Here is a 12908-nt window from a genome sequence, read left to right on the forward strand (position 1 = left end):
CATTTTAAAAGAAAACTACAAGTGGGCAATTTTTCTTCATCAAATACAATTAAAATAATTTCAATCAAACAAAATGATGAAATTTCATATGAAAATATGGAACAATCAATAAAAAATTGGATAATTCCAAAAGTCCCTACAAACAAAATTTATAAAGATAAATCAAAATTAAGAAATGACTATATAATAAATACAATAGAATAATCTATTTCAATTTCTACAAAAATGATAAATATTTCTTTACTTTCACAAAATTTATTAACAAACTTCAAAATAAAAAATATAATTATATTCATTTTGGTCTTATCCAAGTAGCAATAGTACCCCTTAATAGAACAATCTTTCATACTTCTACTCTGGCCCATGTTAGAGACCGAAGATGTGGCGCCTCGCCGAAACGCTAACACAAATCCCCATGTCAGATCTCGAGGTATTATGTAGCACCTCGAAATTTCGGCATGATCTCCTCTGTTTATGTTAGCATTCCAAGGTGTTCAACCTGCACCTGATAAACGACATACAATCCTGCATACATATACAAAATATAATACTAGCGGAAGCCTATATAAGTCTAATAACGTACGAATTATCAGAGTGCGGAAGAAGAAAATTTACGGGATTATACAAAATTTTCTCACTCTAACAAGAATCCTAACGCTCAATACAAATCTATAATACTCCTAGACAAATGGAGTATAACTCCAATACTTACCAAGTGACAAAGTCTGGCTATCTATTTGACCCACCAGATGATTCTCACTCGTGCTCTATACTTGTCTCGCCAAGCTTTAGATCTGAAACTAAAAAAAATAGAGAAGGAAAGGGTGAGTAACAAGGGTTACCCAGTAAGGAAGCAACAATTTCTGCCAATAACCTCTCCTAACATGAACGAATAAACATACTGAATCATTTTAAAATAAACAAAATTTTACAGAAGAAAACTACGATTAACTGGTACATATAGCCAGGGATGAGCAACTAAACATTTTAAAACTCACATTACATCGATCAGCAGTACTCACTATAACATTCTCTTTTTATACAAATCTAATTGATCAAATGGAAACAATAAACATTCATTTCATCTTATATATCAAAATAAGCAACAGATACATAATACACAATGGTGGAGTATTGGAATTAGAGAGTTGGGATTCACGACTGGATCGCTCCCAGTCGGGACATGATGTTACAATTCTTCTCGGGCTTTTAGTTCCTGATTTTGTGGCTGGTCGCTGTTTACCACGCTTGGTTGACCATTTATCCGGCTCAGGCTGGCCGTTTGACGTGACCGTAAGCAATGGGTCTCTTTTCGATGTGTCAGAACGTTCGACTACTATAGATTGTTAGTGATCACTGACTAATCATCTTCGTCTATGCCTATCAGGCGTACATGTGATTCCCAAAGATACAAACCATTCGTATACGACCACCTTTACATTACAAGTTCACTGGTAAAGATAGAGAGGAATAAACCCGGATTCCAGTTGTGACTCCACTCTCATACGCGTCCCATACCACGTATGAGTTTGGTGGTCCCTACCGTACATCCCAGGATAGTACACCACTCCGGATGATATGATGCATTATCCCTTCAGGCATTCACAAACTCTTTAACAGCTCACAAAATAGCTACTTATATATATTATTTTCATTTGAAAACAAAAGAGAAATTAACAATACAAGGTTGAGAATAGATATCCAGTTTCCTACCATGCAAGTGTGGCCACCCGGCCTAAAATAAATAACATAACAGAGCGCCTCGCGCTAACAGAAAGTAAATAAACATGCAACCAATAACATTATCCCTGGATATCCGTTCACCAACCTGCATACAACACAACAACGTAAAATGCAGACATCACCCCTCGGGTGTGACTCTGACATTTTACCATTTCATACCCTTTTTCCCTTTTTTCGACTTTTACAGTTTTCAATCTCTTCATAAAATATCCATTTTCTGATATTCATCAACTCAATATGAGTTCATTGAATATTAAATCACATTTTTCAACTATACAATTTATTTCTATCAATAATATTGAAAAAAAAAATACAAATTTCATATCAAAACGGGGTCCGAGCAGTGCACAAGACCCAATTTATGGCAATAACCCGTTAAAATACTCTACCCACGTATAATTTGTTAAAAATACAATTAAACATATCAAACATGTAATTTCTGGCGTGAATTTTGAAATAAACAAAGAATTCTATATTTCGAAAATACATCCAAATTTTTCCAATAAAATCCTAAATGCAATTTTCACAATCTATGATTATTAATAGAAATTCAGAGTTCCTTACAATCTCTAGGCGAAAGGATCAAAGCACGTGCACAGAAATCGAGACGATCGGCACGGAAATCGAGACAGACCGAACTTCGAAGCGGCTGATTTTTGAAATCGACCTGGTGGTTTTGAAGATCTTGATGTGCTTGTCTCTTCTCCCTTCTACGGCGAAAGGCGGTTTGACCCCGAAACCGATGAAAATCGAGGTCGAAGTTACGAAAATCTCTGTATCCAAATACGGCTGATTTTTGACGATATCGGGTGAAATAGAAAGTAAAACAAAGCAAGGTTGGGTGGGTTTTGTAGAGAATGAGGCTACGGACGTTTCTCCCTTCTGCGTCGGAAGACGGTTTGACCTCGAAACGGACGAAATCCGAGGTCAAAGTTTCGAAATTTCCGTATCCAAATACGACTGATTTTTGACGATATCGAGTGAAATAGAAAGTGAAATGAAGAAAGGTTGGGTGGGTTTTGTAGAGAACGTAGCTGCGGACCTTTTTCCCTTCTGCGGCGATCGTCGACGGCGAACCGTTTGCGAAGGATCTGAGGTGGAAGGTCGAAGAGAAAAGAAAAAAAAATCGTTTTATATGTCTCGGTTGTATGGATGCGTTGGGGAAGATGGGTTTAAAAAAAAATTAAATTTTTTTTATTTATACAAAAGTTGGGACGAAATTGATATTTTGTCAATTGTTTGGATCGTCGATAACTTGATCATTCGGACTCCAAATCTAACAAACGAATACTCTATTTTGCCTAATTTTTCATTCCGGATCTAATGGTATAGTCAATTTCTACATATTATGTCTCCATCAAAAATTTACATTTTTAGCCTGACGTGACCCCTAAACTTGATGTCATTTTCGTTTTTGGGGATAATTCGACTTTCTGGTCTCCAAATTTGACAAATAAATAGTCCATGTTGAATAGTTTTTCGTTATGAACCCAATGGTATGATCAAATTTTAAACATTATTGCTCTAACAAAAAGTCACTATTTTAGCCTGGTCCGACCCGGTAATCGAGGATTTTGCAACTTTTATATTCGGACTCGCATTTGAGCGTGCTTACAGGCTAAACTATGTTTTTCGATCATTTTGAATTTAATGGTGAGGTCAGATTCCATTAAAAATGATAAAAAACATCCTAAAATTTTACCCCTAAATCCCACTTTCAAGATTTTCTTAAAATTCCACTATTTATTTTTCCTCGAGATATGAATTAAAAATTCGGGGTGTTACAGAAGACACATAAAATTTTCAGATCAATTAATAGAATGATTCAGACACCCTTACATGTTGGTCTTATATTTTTTAATTGCTTTCCAAATTTCTAAGTTTCTTTGATACGTCCAACTATTTCAAAATCCTTAACTTTAGATGTTCAAACTAAAGGTTTTAATATGTCAAACACTAAAAACATCACCATGATTTATAGAATTTACTATAATTTTATGATGTCTTTAATTCCAAATGTAGCATATCAAAGTCAAACAAAATGATTAACTACATTATTTCTAACAAATTTTAGAAATACTGTAATAACTCCAAAACAAATTCAATGGGACACCATTGATCTCAATAGCCCTTGAAAAACAAAAGAAGCATAAGAATTTCTCACAAAAGAAGATGATCAAATAGAAAGTATAATTGAACATTCTGATGGTAGTATTGAAATAAATTTTGACACAATGAGTTCAAAGAACTATGTTGTATCAAGGCCATCAATAAGTTCATCCTCTCAAAGATCATTTGAACAAATGACCAACAGAACATATAATATTGTTCCAACTCGTATTTCTTATCTTGTTGACCCAAAACATAAAGAAGTTAAAACAGAATACAATCCTACTAAGTCTGATTTTGGTAGTCCACCCAGAGAAGTTAATATTATTTATTTTGAAAATAAAAAGTTCACAATAAATAAAGAATTGTTAAAGGTTGATATCCTAAAAAATCCATTACACAAATGATTTTTTAAAAACTTCTCTCAAACAGAACAAAAGAAGATTAAAGAAAATGGTTTGAAGAGATGACTAAAAAACAAATTCATATTTCATTATTTAAATGGTTAAAAATCCGAACAAACTTAAAATTATCTTATTCGATAAATATGTTAAAACAAAAAATATAGATATGGAAAACGGTAAAAAATGAGAAAATTGACTCACAATTTCCTCCTTTTAGAGCTATAAAAATAATGGGTTCAATAACAACACCCCTAAAATCTGAAACTCAATTTCAAAAAAAATGTCTTTGTACTCAAAAAGATATATCTCATCTAATTGAATAAAATAATTATACTAACACTTATCTTCATCAATTAGGACAACAATTAGGATCATTATCTAATAAATCCAACAAAAAAATTATAGGAGAATCATCAACAATTAAATTAAAATTTCATAATCCTTTTCATCTTCAAAAAGAATTAACCCTAATAGAAATCTCTTCATATTTTTTGGATGAAATAATCAAAAGAATCAAAGAAAATTTAAAAACAAATCAATAAACTCAAAAAATCAAAATATTCTCGATCGCAATCAATTTCTATTCAAAAATAAAAAATTATTATCGTCGATCAACAAAATTTGATGTCCAATTTGAAGAAATAACATCCAACAAAACATTATGATGGTAATGAACTCTACGAATAGAACATAAATGGATTCACTGATTATCAAATATTAAACACTCTCTCTCAAAAGATTGTGTTTGCAAAAGCATGTAATCGATATAATTTACCTAAAACCCATATTACAAGTCATTGTAGGAGGTTTTACTGGTCAATTCTATGGATGGTTGAACAATATGTTAAACCAAACCCAAAAAGATGATATTTTTAATCACGTCAAAACAAATGAAGATGGTACTCCTATATTAGATAACAAAGGAAATCAAATTCTAGATCAATTTCTTACCCTTCTTTAAAACATTATTTATCATTTTACTGGTAGACTTGATGATTTAGGAATAAAAGGATCGGAGAAATCTTAATAAGTCTTAAATGCCCAACTCTAACAGATTTTATATGGTACAAAGATGTAACACCCCGGATTTTCAACTCATATCTCGAGAAAATTAAATGGTGAGATTTGGAGAAAAATATCGAATGAGAGACTTAGAGTAAAATACTCGAATATTACTATGGTTAATTTTGAGGAAAATCGACTTCGCCATTAGATTCAAAAGGATCGAAATATATACATTAGCCTGTAAACAAGTCCGAATTCGAATTCGGATAGAGAAATTGTAGAATCCTCGAATTTCGTGTTAAGTGGGACCCAAAACAGTGGAATTTCGTTAGAGCGAGAATCGAAAAGATTTGATGACACCATTAGATCCGAATCGAAAAATTATTCAAAATGGTATATTCGTTTGTCGTTTTCCGAGTCCGAATAGTTAAGTTACGATCGAAACTAGAAATAAGGGGGAAATTACAAGTATGCCCCTCAACTTTATTATAAAAAGGAATCTGATTTCTTTTATTTCATTCTTTCCTCTTCTTCTCTAAAGAACTCAACTCAGCCATTTTTTTTGACCTAGGGTTTGAACCCATTCCTATCAAGATCTATCCCAATCAAGCCCGAGTTGAACCTCGACGAAGAAGGCAAAATCGTCGGCGTTGTCGAGCTCTACGTCCTCACCCCATCCAACCTCCATTTCCTCTTCTTTTCTCTTGGTCTCCCACAAGGATCAGCAAGTGGGTTTTTGTATAATCACTTGGAACTTCATCCAAATCATAGGAAAGTCGTTGTTGGTCATTAGGAAGCGGGGAGAACACCTTCAAAGAGGGTTTCACAACCAACCACTCCGTTGGCACCCGAGTTCAACCACATTCGGAACTTCGAGCCACCTAACATTGATCCTTGGTGTTGATTCATCACCATTGGCGTCCACAACCAAGTAAGGGACTTCCAATTCTTATTGGTAGCTTTAGATTTCTGAAATTTGCATTTAGGGGTTTTGTTAAAAATGTATTGCTTGTTTTAAATCATAGAAATCTTTATTTCAATTGAAATTCATGCTAGAAATAAGGATTTGATGTGTTTAATCTATATTTTAAATGTTGAATTCGTGGGTGGATTGAGGGATTTGAAGAATGGAACAAAGATCCAAAGAAGGGATCGAAAAACCCAAAAATCGCGAGTGAGGTTCAGGCTGTAGGTGGGAAGGGTCGGTGCCACCGGCACCTATCGAAGGCATTCTGTCGGTTCCACCGACAGAATGAGGTTTTTGCCACCGACGAAACCAAATAACGCGAGAAAATTTTGTTCTGTCGGTAGGACCGTCGGTCCCACCGACATCTGCCGATGACCAATCTGTCGGTTCCACCGACAGCCACCGATAGACACAGTTTTGATGGCTTGACCTCTTCACACCTTATACACTATTTCTCACCCTTCATTTCATTAAAAACATTTAAGTAAATGTCCATTTACTTTAAGTTCTTTAATGAAATTAAGGTTTTACCCCCCATTTCGGAACAATGGGAATGGTTTTAAGATCCAAATCTCAAAGGATCAAAATCCGAATTTTGATTTAAAGAACAAAACGTAATTTTCGACGTTTTCGACAAGTTTTCAAAATGAAATAACTTTCGCGTTTCTTTGAATTAGATTACAAAAACTATATGGTGTCGAATCTCATGATCGAGACTTTCATTTCGAAAAACCCGTTTTCAATTTCGAAAACTTTGAAAAATTGAATTTCCGACACTTAGCCAAATTTCACCAGCTTTCATGATTTTTAACAGCTTTTGCCCCGTGCATCATCGGGACCTTGTTTTTGAATAAACTTCGGTGGTTTTCAATGGAAAGACCAAAAGAATGACTTTGAAAGATTGAAAATGAATGGTTGATTTGAAAGGATGAAAAATGAGAATGTTGAGAGAATGAGAAAAGGGAATGAACGGTAAAATGTCATAATCACACCCGAGGGGTGATGTTTGCATTTTACATTGTATGTTGTGTGTAGGTTGGTGAAAGGATATCCAGGTTATTAATGAAAGGGTTGCATGTTTATTTCCGATTATGTTAGCGCTTGCGCTGAGTACTGTTATTTATTTTAGGCCGGGTGGCCACGGTTGCATGGTAGGAACTGGATATCCGTTCTCAACCCTGTTATGTTAATTTCTCTTTTGTTTTAAATGAAAAACTATATATATGCGTAACTATTTTGTGAGCTGTTAAAGGGTTTGTGAATGCCTGAAGGGATAGTGTGTCACATCATCCGGAGGGGTGCACTATCCTGGGATGTACGGTAGGGACCACCAAACTCATACGTGGTATGGGACGCGTATGAGAGTGGAGTCACAACTGGAATCCGGGTCCATTCCTTTCTTATCTTTACCAGTGAACGTGTATTGTAAAGGTGGTCGTATACGAGTGGAGTGTCATTTGGGAATCACATGCACGCCTGATAGGCATAGACGAAGATGATTAGTCAGTGATCACTAACAATCTAGTAGTAGTCGAACGTTCTGACACATCGAAAAGAGACCCATTGCTTACGGTCACGTCAAACGGCCAGCCTGAGCCGGATAAATGGTTCCGCAAGCGTGGTAGACACGACCAGCCACAAAATCAGGAACTACGATGTTATTGGGAAATATCATGTCCTGACTGGAAGCGATCCAGTCGTGAATCCCAACTCTTTAATTCCAATACTCCACCACTTGTATTATGTATCTGTTGTTATATTTCGAATTACAAACTGAGAAGTATGTCTATTATTTTAATGTTGTCAACATTATTTGCATAAAATGGAAAATGTATAATGAGTATGGATGATTGATGTTATGTGTAATTTTTAAACTGTTTAGTTGCTCATCCCTGGCTATATGTACCAGTTGATCGTATTTTATCTTGTAAAACCTTGCATGTATTAAAATGTTCAGTATGCTTTATTCGATCATACTTAGGAAGGGTTATTAGTAGGAATTGGCTGTGGACTTACTGAGTAGCCATTGTTACTCACCCTTTCCTTCCTATTTTTTTTAGTTTCAACACTTGCAGCTGTCGAGGCAGGCGTAGAGGTAGTAATTGAGGAGTATCTGGTCGATCAGATCGACGATCAGATTTTATTGCCTGGTGAGCACTAGGGCCACATCCCTTAGTGTTGTCAGTTTCATCCAGGATGTATGTAGTTTTTGGATTTGAGAGTTTAGGCCTCTGTTAGAGTGAGAGTGTTTTGGTAAGCCTGTATATTGATAAATCTTCCGCACTCTGATCTACTTACATGTTAGATGTAATTAGTCTTCCGCTGTTCATTTCCTGTATTTACAGCTTTATATACAGGTTTTGTTATAAATTGGTTTATCAGGTTTGAGTTCCGTGAAACGCTAACATAAACAAAGGAGACCATGCCGAAATTTCGAGGTGCCACCTAGTACCTTGGGATTTGGCCTTGGGATTTGTGTTAGCGTTTGGCGGGGCGCCACAAAAGATGTCTTCTTAGCCAAACTTTATCAAATACCCAAATGTAATGATCTTTTCTGGAAAGAAAAGTTTATATCTGCTCTACCATCATTATTTGCTGAAAAAATTCGAAAAAATCTCAAAGGCACCCTTGATAGTATCGACTATACCCAGTTCACCTTTGGGGAACTTATACAAAGAATCAATATGATAGGTCTAAAACTTTGCCCAGACTTAAAACTTAAAAAGCAAATAGAAAGGTAAAAATCTTGCAAAGAATTAGGAAATTTTTGCTATCAATCTAGAAAAGAAATGTTTCTAGCACCCTCTGCAAAAAGAAAAAGAAACCAACAATTTTCAAGAAAATATTATTATATTTTCCTTCAAAATTCTCAAGAAAATATTTAAAAATAAAAGCGAATCTTGTTTCTAATAAAACAACGATAAAAACAGAAAAAGAATCCAAACCAATTATCTACTATAAATGTGAAAACCTGGCCACATAGTAAACAAATGTCATCTTAAAAAAAAAAAAAAATTAAAAATTTAATGAATTACAATTGTCTTCTTCTAAAGAACATCATTCTTCCACAAAAAATAATTGTGAGTGCCCTTAGTATTTAGACTCAATCTCATCTTCATCATCCTCTATAATATATGTTTCAATTAAATATTTTAACAAAAAATAAAAAACTCTTGTTAAAAATATTAGATCAAATTCTTGATTAAGACCAACGTATAATCAACATTCGATACAAATAGTAGAAAATCTAAAAAATCAAAATTAACATTTCTCATAAAATGTCCCAATCCCTTCTACTTTAACTCGCATATATTCACAAAGAGATATTTATTCAAAAGTCAATAAAATCTCTTTTAAAGAAACTTTCTCTTTAATAACTCTCTCTAATTTATAACAATAAATTAATCTATTAAAGGAAGATATAAAAATCCTAAAGGAGCAAGTAAAGGAATTATAAATATCATATGATCACCAAACAGATTCAGATAGACTTTTTGATCCCGAAAATCAAACCAATCAATTTCTTAATGATATAACTCAATTTAATTTGCAAAAATGGTATACTTTGATTGCAATAGAAACTCAAAAAAATTTCTCAAAAATTCATCGTGTTTATTGATTCTAGAGCTGATATTAATTGCATTAGAGAAGGCTTGATCCCTCTCTTTCTGCAAGCCAACACAAACATCTTTATCAGCGGCTACTAGTAAATCTATTTATAATAAATACAAAATAAGGAATTCATTTGTTTGCAAACAAAAGATCTGCCTCCCGATTACTTATCTTGCATTTGGAACTAACAAAAGATTTTTTTTAATTTTATATTTTTTAGCTTCATTTTTTTATATGAATCATTTTTGAATTTTTTTCATAAATTTTCAGATTTTTTAAATGGTTAAAAACCATTGTCTCAATGCCAAACGAGACAACTCGAACAAGACGAGACATGAAACTGAGTTTGAAAACCATGGTTGTGTTCCCTACAAAGATATTAAGGTAGGCCGTGGAACCTGACTTTGAAGATATGGAATTTGAGTTGGAACATGTTTTATGTTGGTACCATTTATCTTAGTTTCTGAACAGGTAACAAATCTCACTTTGTTTGCTACTTTGATTAAATAAGATAATACTTAATTGGTATAGAAGTTCAAAGTTTTCGATCTTATTGGTTGTAGTATTTTTCAGCTTTCAAGTTATTATAGCTAGAAAGTTTATTATCGATGTTTTAAGTTAATCATCTCATATGACTCAAAAGAAGCCTCCAATCCTAAGGATTGTGTCTATGTGGGAGTCCAAGAGGGATTTCTTGGTATGCTGCAAATGATTTTCTAAAATCAATTTTATTGGTACATGGTTACACAATGCAAATGATTTACATTGCAAAATTTTTGCATGGAGCACCTAAATTCTTAAGGAATTTCAGCAAATGATTTGCTGAACAAAAAGTCCTGAAAATCATTTGCAAAATTATTTGAGTCCAACCTTGCATATCAAAATTACTAAAGTAGCACTTATCAAGGTAATTAATCAAATAATAACAATACCCTTAGTACTTGTACAATAATATACACATAAAATTATGAAAATACCCTTCCTCTAAGATACATAAAATTGCACATTGAAATAAAAAAAATTCATCTCATGAAAGAAACTTTTAAATTATAAAATAGCCGTCAATACTTGTTGTAATAAAACTAATAAAAAGTCTATAAATTTACAAAAATAGATCTCTTTATAACATTTATTTGCATATGAAAATTACAAAAATACCCTTCCATCAATTTTATTACCAAATATCCCTCATCATGAAGGTATTTTTTTAATTTTATAATTTTATATGCATGTTATTGTAACATGTACTAAGAGCATTCTTGTAATTTGATGATGGGTATTTTTACAATTCCAATATGTAGGTTACTATACATTTTGATAGGGATATTTTTGTAAATTCATATGTATGTTAATGTAGCAAGTACTAAGGGTACATTGGTAATTTGAATGCTTTCTTTGATGAGATTGAACAACATAAAATTGTTTCCATGTTTTATTTTAGTAAGAAATCACAACGAAAATTTTTATTGCAAATATCAACCAACCAAAAAAAGTTTCGTAAGTGATCTCCCAATGGTTACCAAGCAGAAGTAAATCTTTCACCGCAAACTATTTGCATTGCAAAACATTTATAATGCAAATCATTTGTAGTGTACCAAGCGGGGCCTAAGTATAATTTTTTACATTGAGTATGTGATGGTTGCAGTTCAAATTTAAGTTTGTGATGAGGTTCACACCTGCTAACGACATAGGGAAGGTTCATGGTAAATAAGATATTGCAAGATTTTGCTGTAGTATTTTTATTAGAAAAATAAAAATTGGTTTGCTATTATTAAAAATATTTTTTAGTTTTATTTTTTAAATAATAACCAGTATTATCTTAAATACCCTGTGTTATAAATATTAACGGAGTTTTCACATACATGGAAGTTCTCTCAACACTTAAAAAACAGTTTGCCAATTATATGTGATAGATCTTTCAACATTTGTAATTTATGATAATTATTTGAAAAAAAATTCCTCGTATTTTCTTTCACTGAAAAATAAGAAAGGATGGTCAAAAGTTGTCACTAAATTTATTTATGTTTAATTACTAAAGTGAAACGATTGCCGTCTTAAATTGTCAATATCTCTACTATTATAATGAGAATCATCTTTTAAATTTTTTGAAATAATCTTTTAAAGTAATCATCGAACTTTTAATCATGCAGAAATCCTTTTTTTTTTTTCATACATCACCTACTAGTATAACGAATGATGGATTCGAGTCAATGTTTAATACACCAATAATATAAAATAAAAAAAAGACTGAAAAGACTGCTTCATTTATTTTTTCGACGTATTAAACAATGGTTCAATACGATCAAAAATGTTTCAAATAACGATGAAATGACTTTTTAACTATGATAATTTTGAAAGATATGACTCATTTTTAAAGCTTTTCAATGGATTTTGTTCTTCAAAGCTTGTGGTATCCGGACATGTGCAATTTGGGTAAATCTATTATATTTGTATAGTATGGTATACGTTTGTGTCAGCTTTTAACTTTTTAATCAATAATTATTTGCTGGAATTTGTCAAAAATGGTCTGAAAGTCTTGAATTATAGAGGCAATGATAACTTTTTTATCATAAAAGGCTCAATTGGAGTAAGCGAGGCTGAAAACTTTCCTGGTTTAATGTATCATTCTACTCCAATACAATTTATCTGTTTTATGTAATAGATATGGTTTTCTCTTCCAATTAATTAAGAGAAATCACACCGAGTCCTTGCCATCCTGTACATAATATTCAAGTGAAATATGCTGATTTTGAGGTTAGTAAAAAAATTCCTACATTGAGATCTTATCATATCTCTATTAAGACGAAATGCTTAAAGTGGCATAAAAGAAAGCAAAGACACAATCACGCTGTGGTTAAAGAGGAAGCCCTAGATTAGAGTACCATAACAAGCAATAGTTCAAATTCAAGGCCTTACATTTCTTAGTTCGAGGGCTGGACAAGTTGAAGAACCATGTAGAGCTTAGACCCATCAAATAAAAAACAAAAGAATTGTTTTGCCCTCATCGAAAGCTTTGAAGATAGATAGATGGCTATTGAACTATCGACAGTAAAAAGAAATTATCTTCT

The 12908-nt window shown here is 32.9% G+C and overlaps 1 long non-coding RNA gene across 1 annotated transcript; it reads right to left on the reverse strand.

Annotated features, from left to right (window-relative positions):
• Positions 1 to 536: 536 nt before the first annotated feature.
• On the reverse strand, positions 537 to 2894 carry LOC147396482 (uncharacterized). The gene is made up of 2 exons (XR_015180712.1): positions 2308 to 2894; positions 537 to 800 (listed from the first exon to the last, which is right to left on the reverse strand). It is a non-coding gene; the product is annotated as an uncharacterized LOC147396482 (long non-coding RNA).
• Between the last annotated feature and the right edge of the window lie 10014 nt (positions 2895 to 12908).

This window comes from Akebia trifoliata, chromosome 8 (genome assembly GCF_017979445.1).
Source record: "Akebia trifoliata isolate Shusen 1 chromosome 8, ASM1797944v1, whole genome shotgun sequence".
Classification (NCBI taxonomy): Eukaryota; Viridiplantae; Streptophyta; class Magnoliopsida; order Ranunculales; family Lardizabalaceae; genus Akebia; species Akebia trifoliata.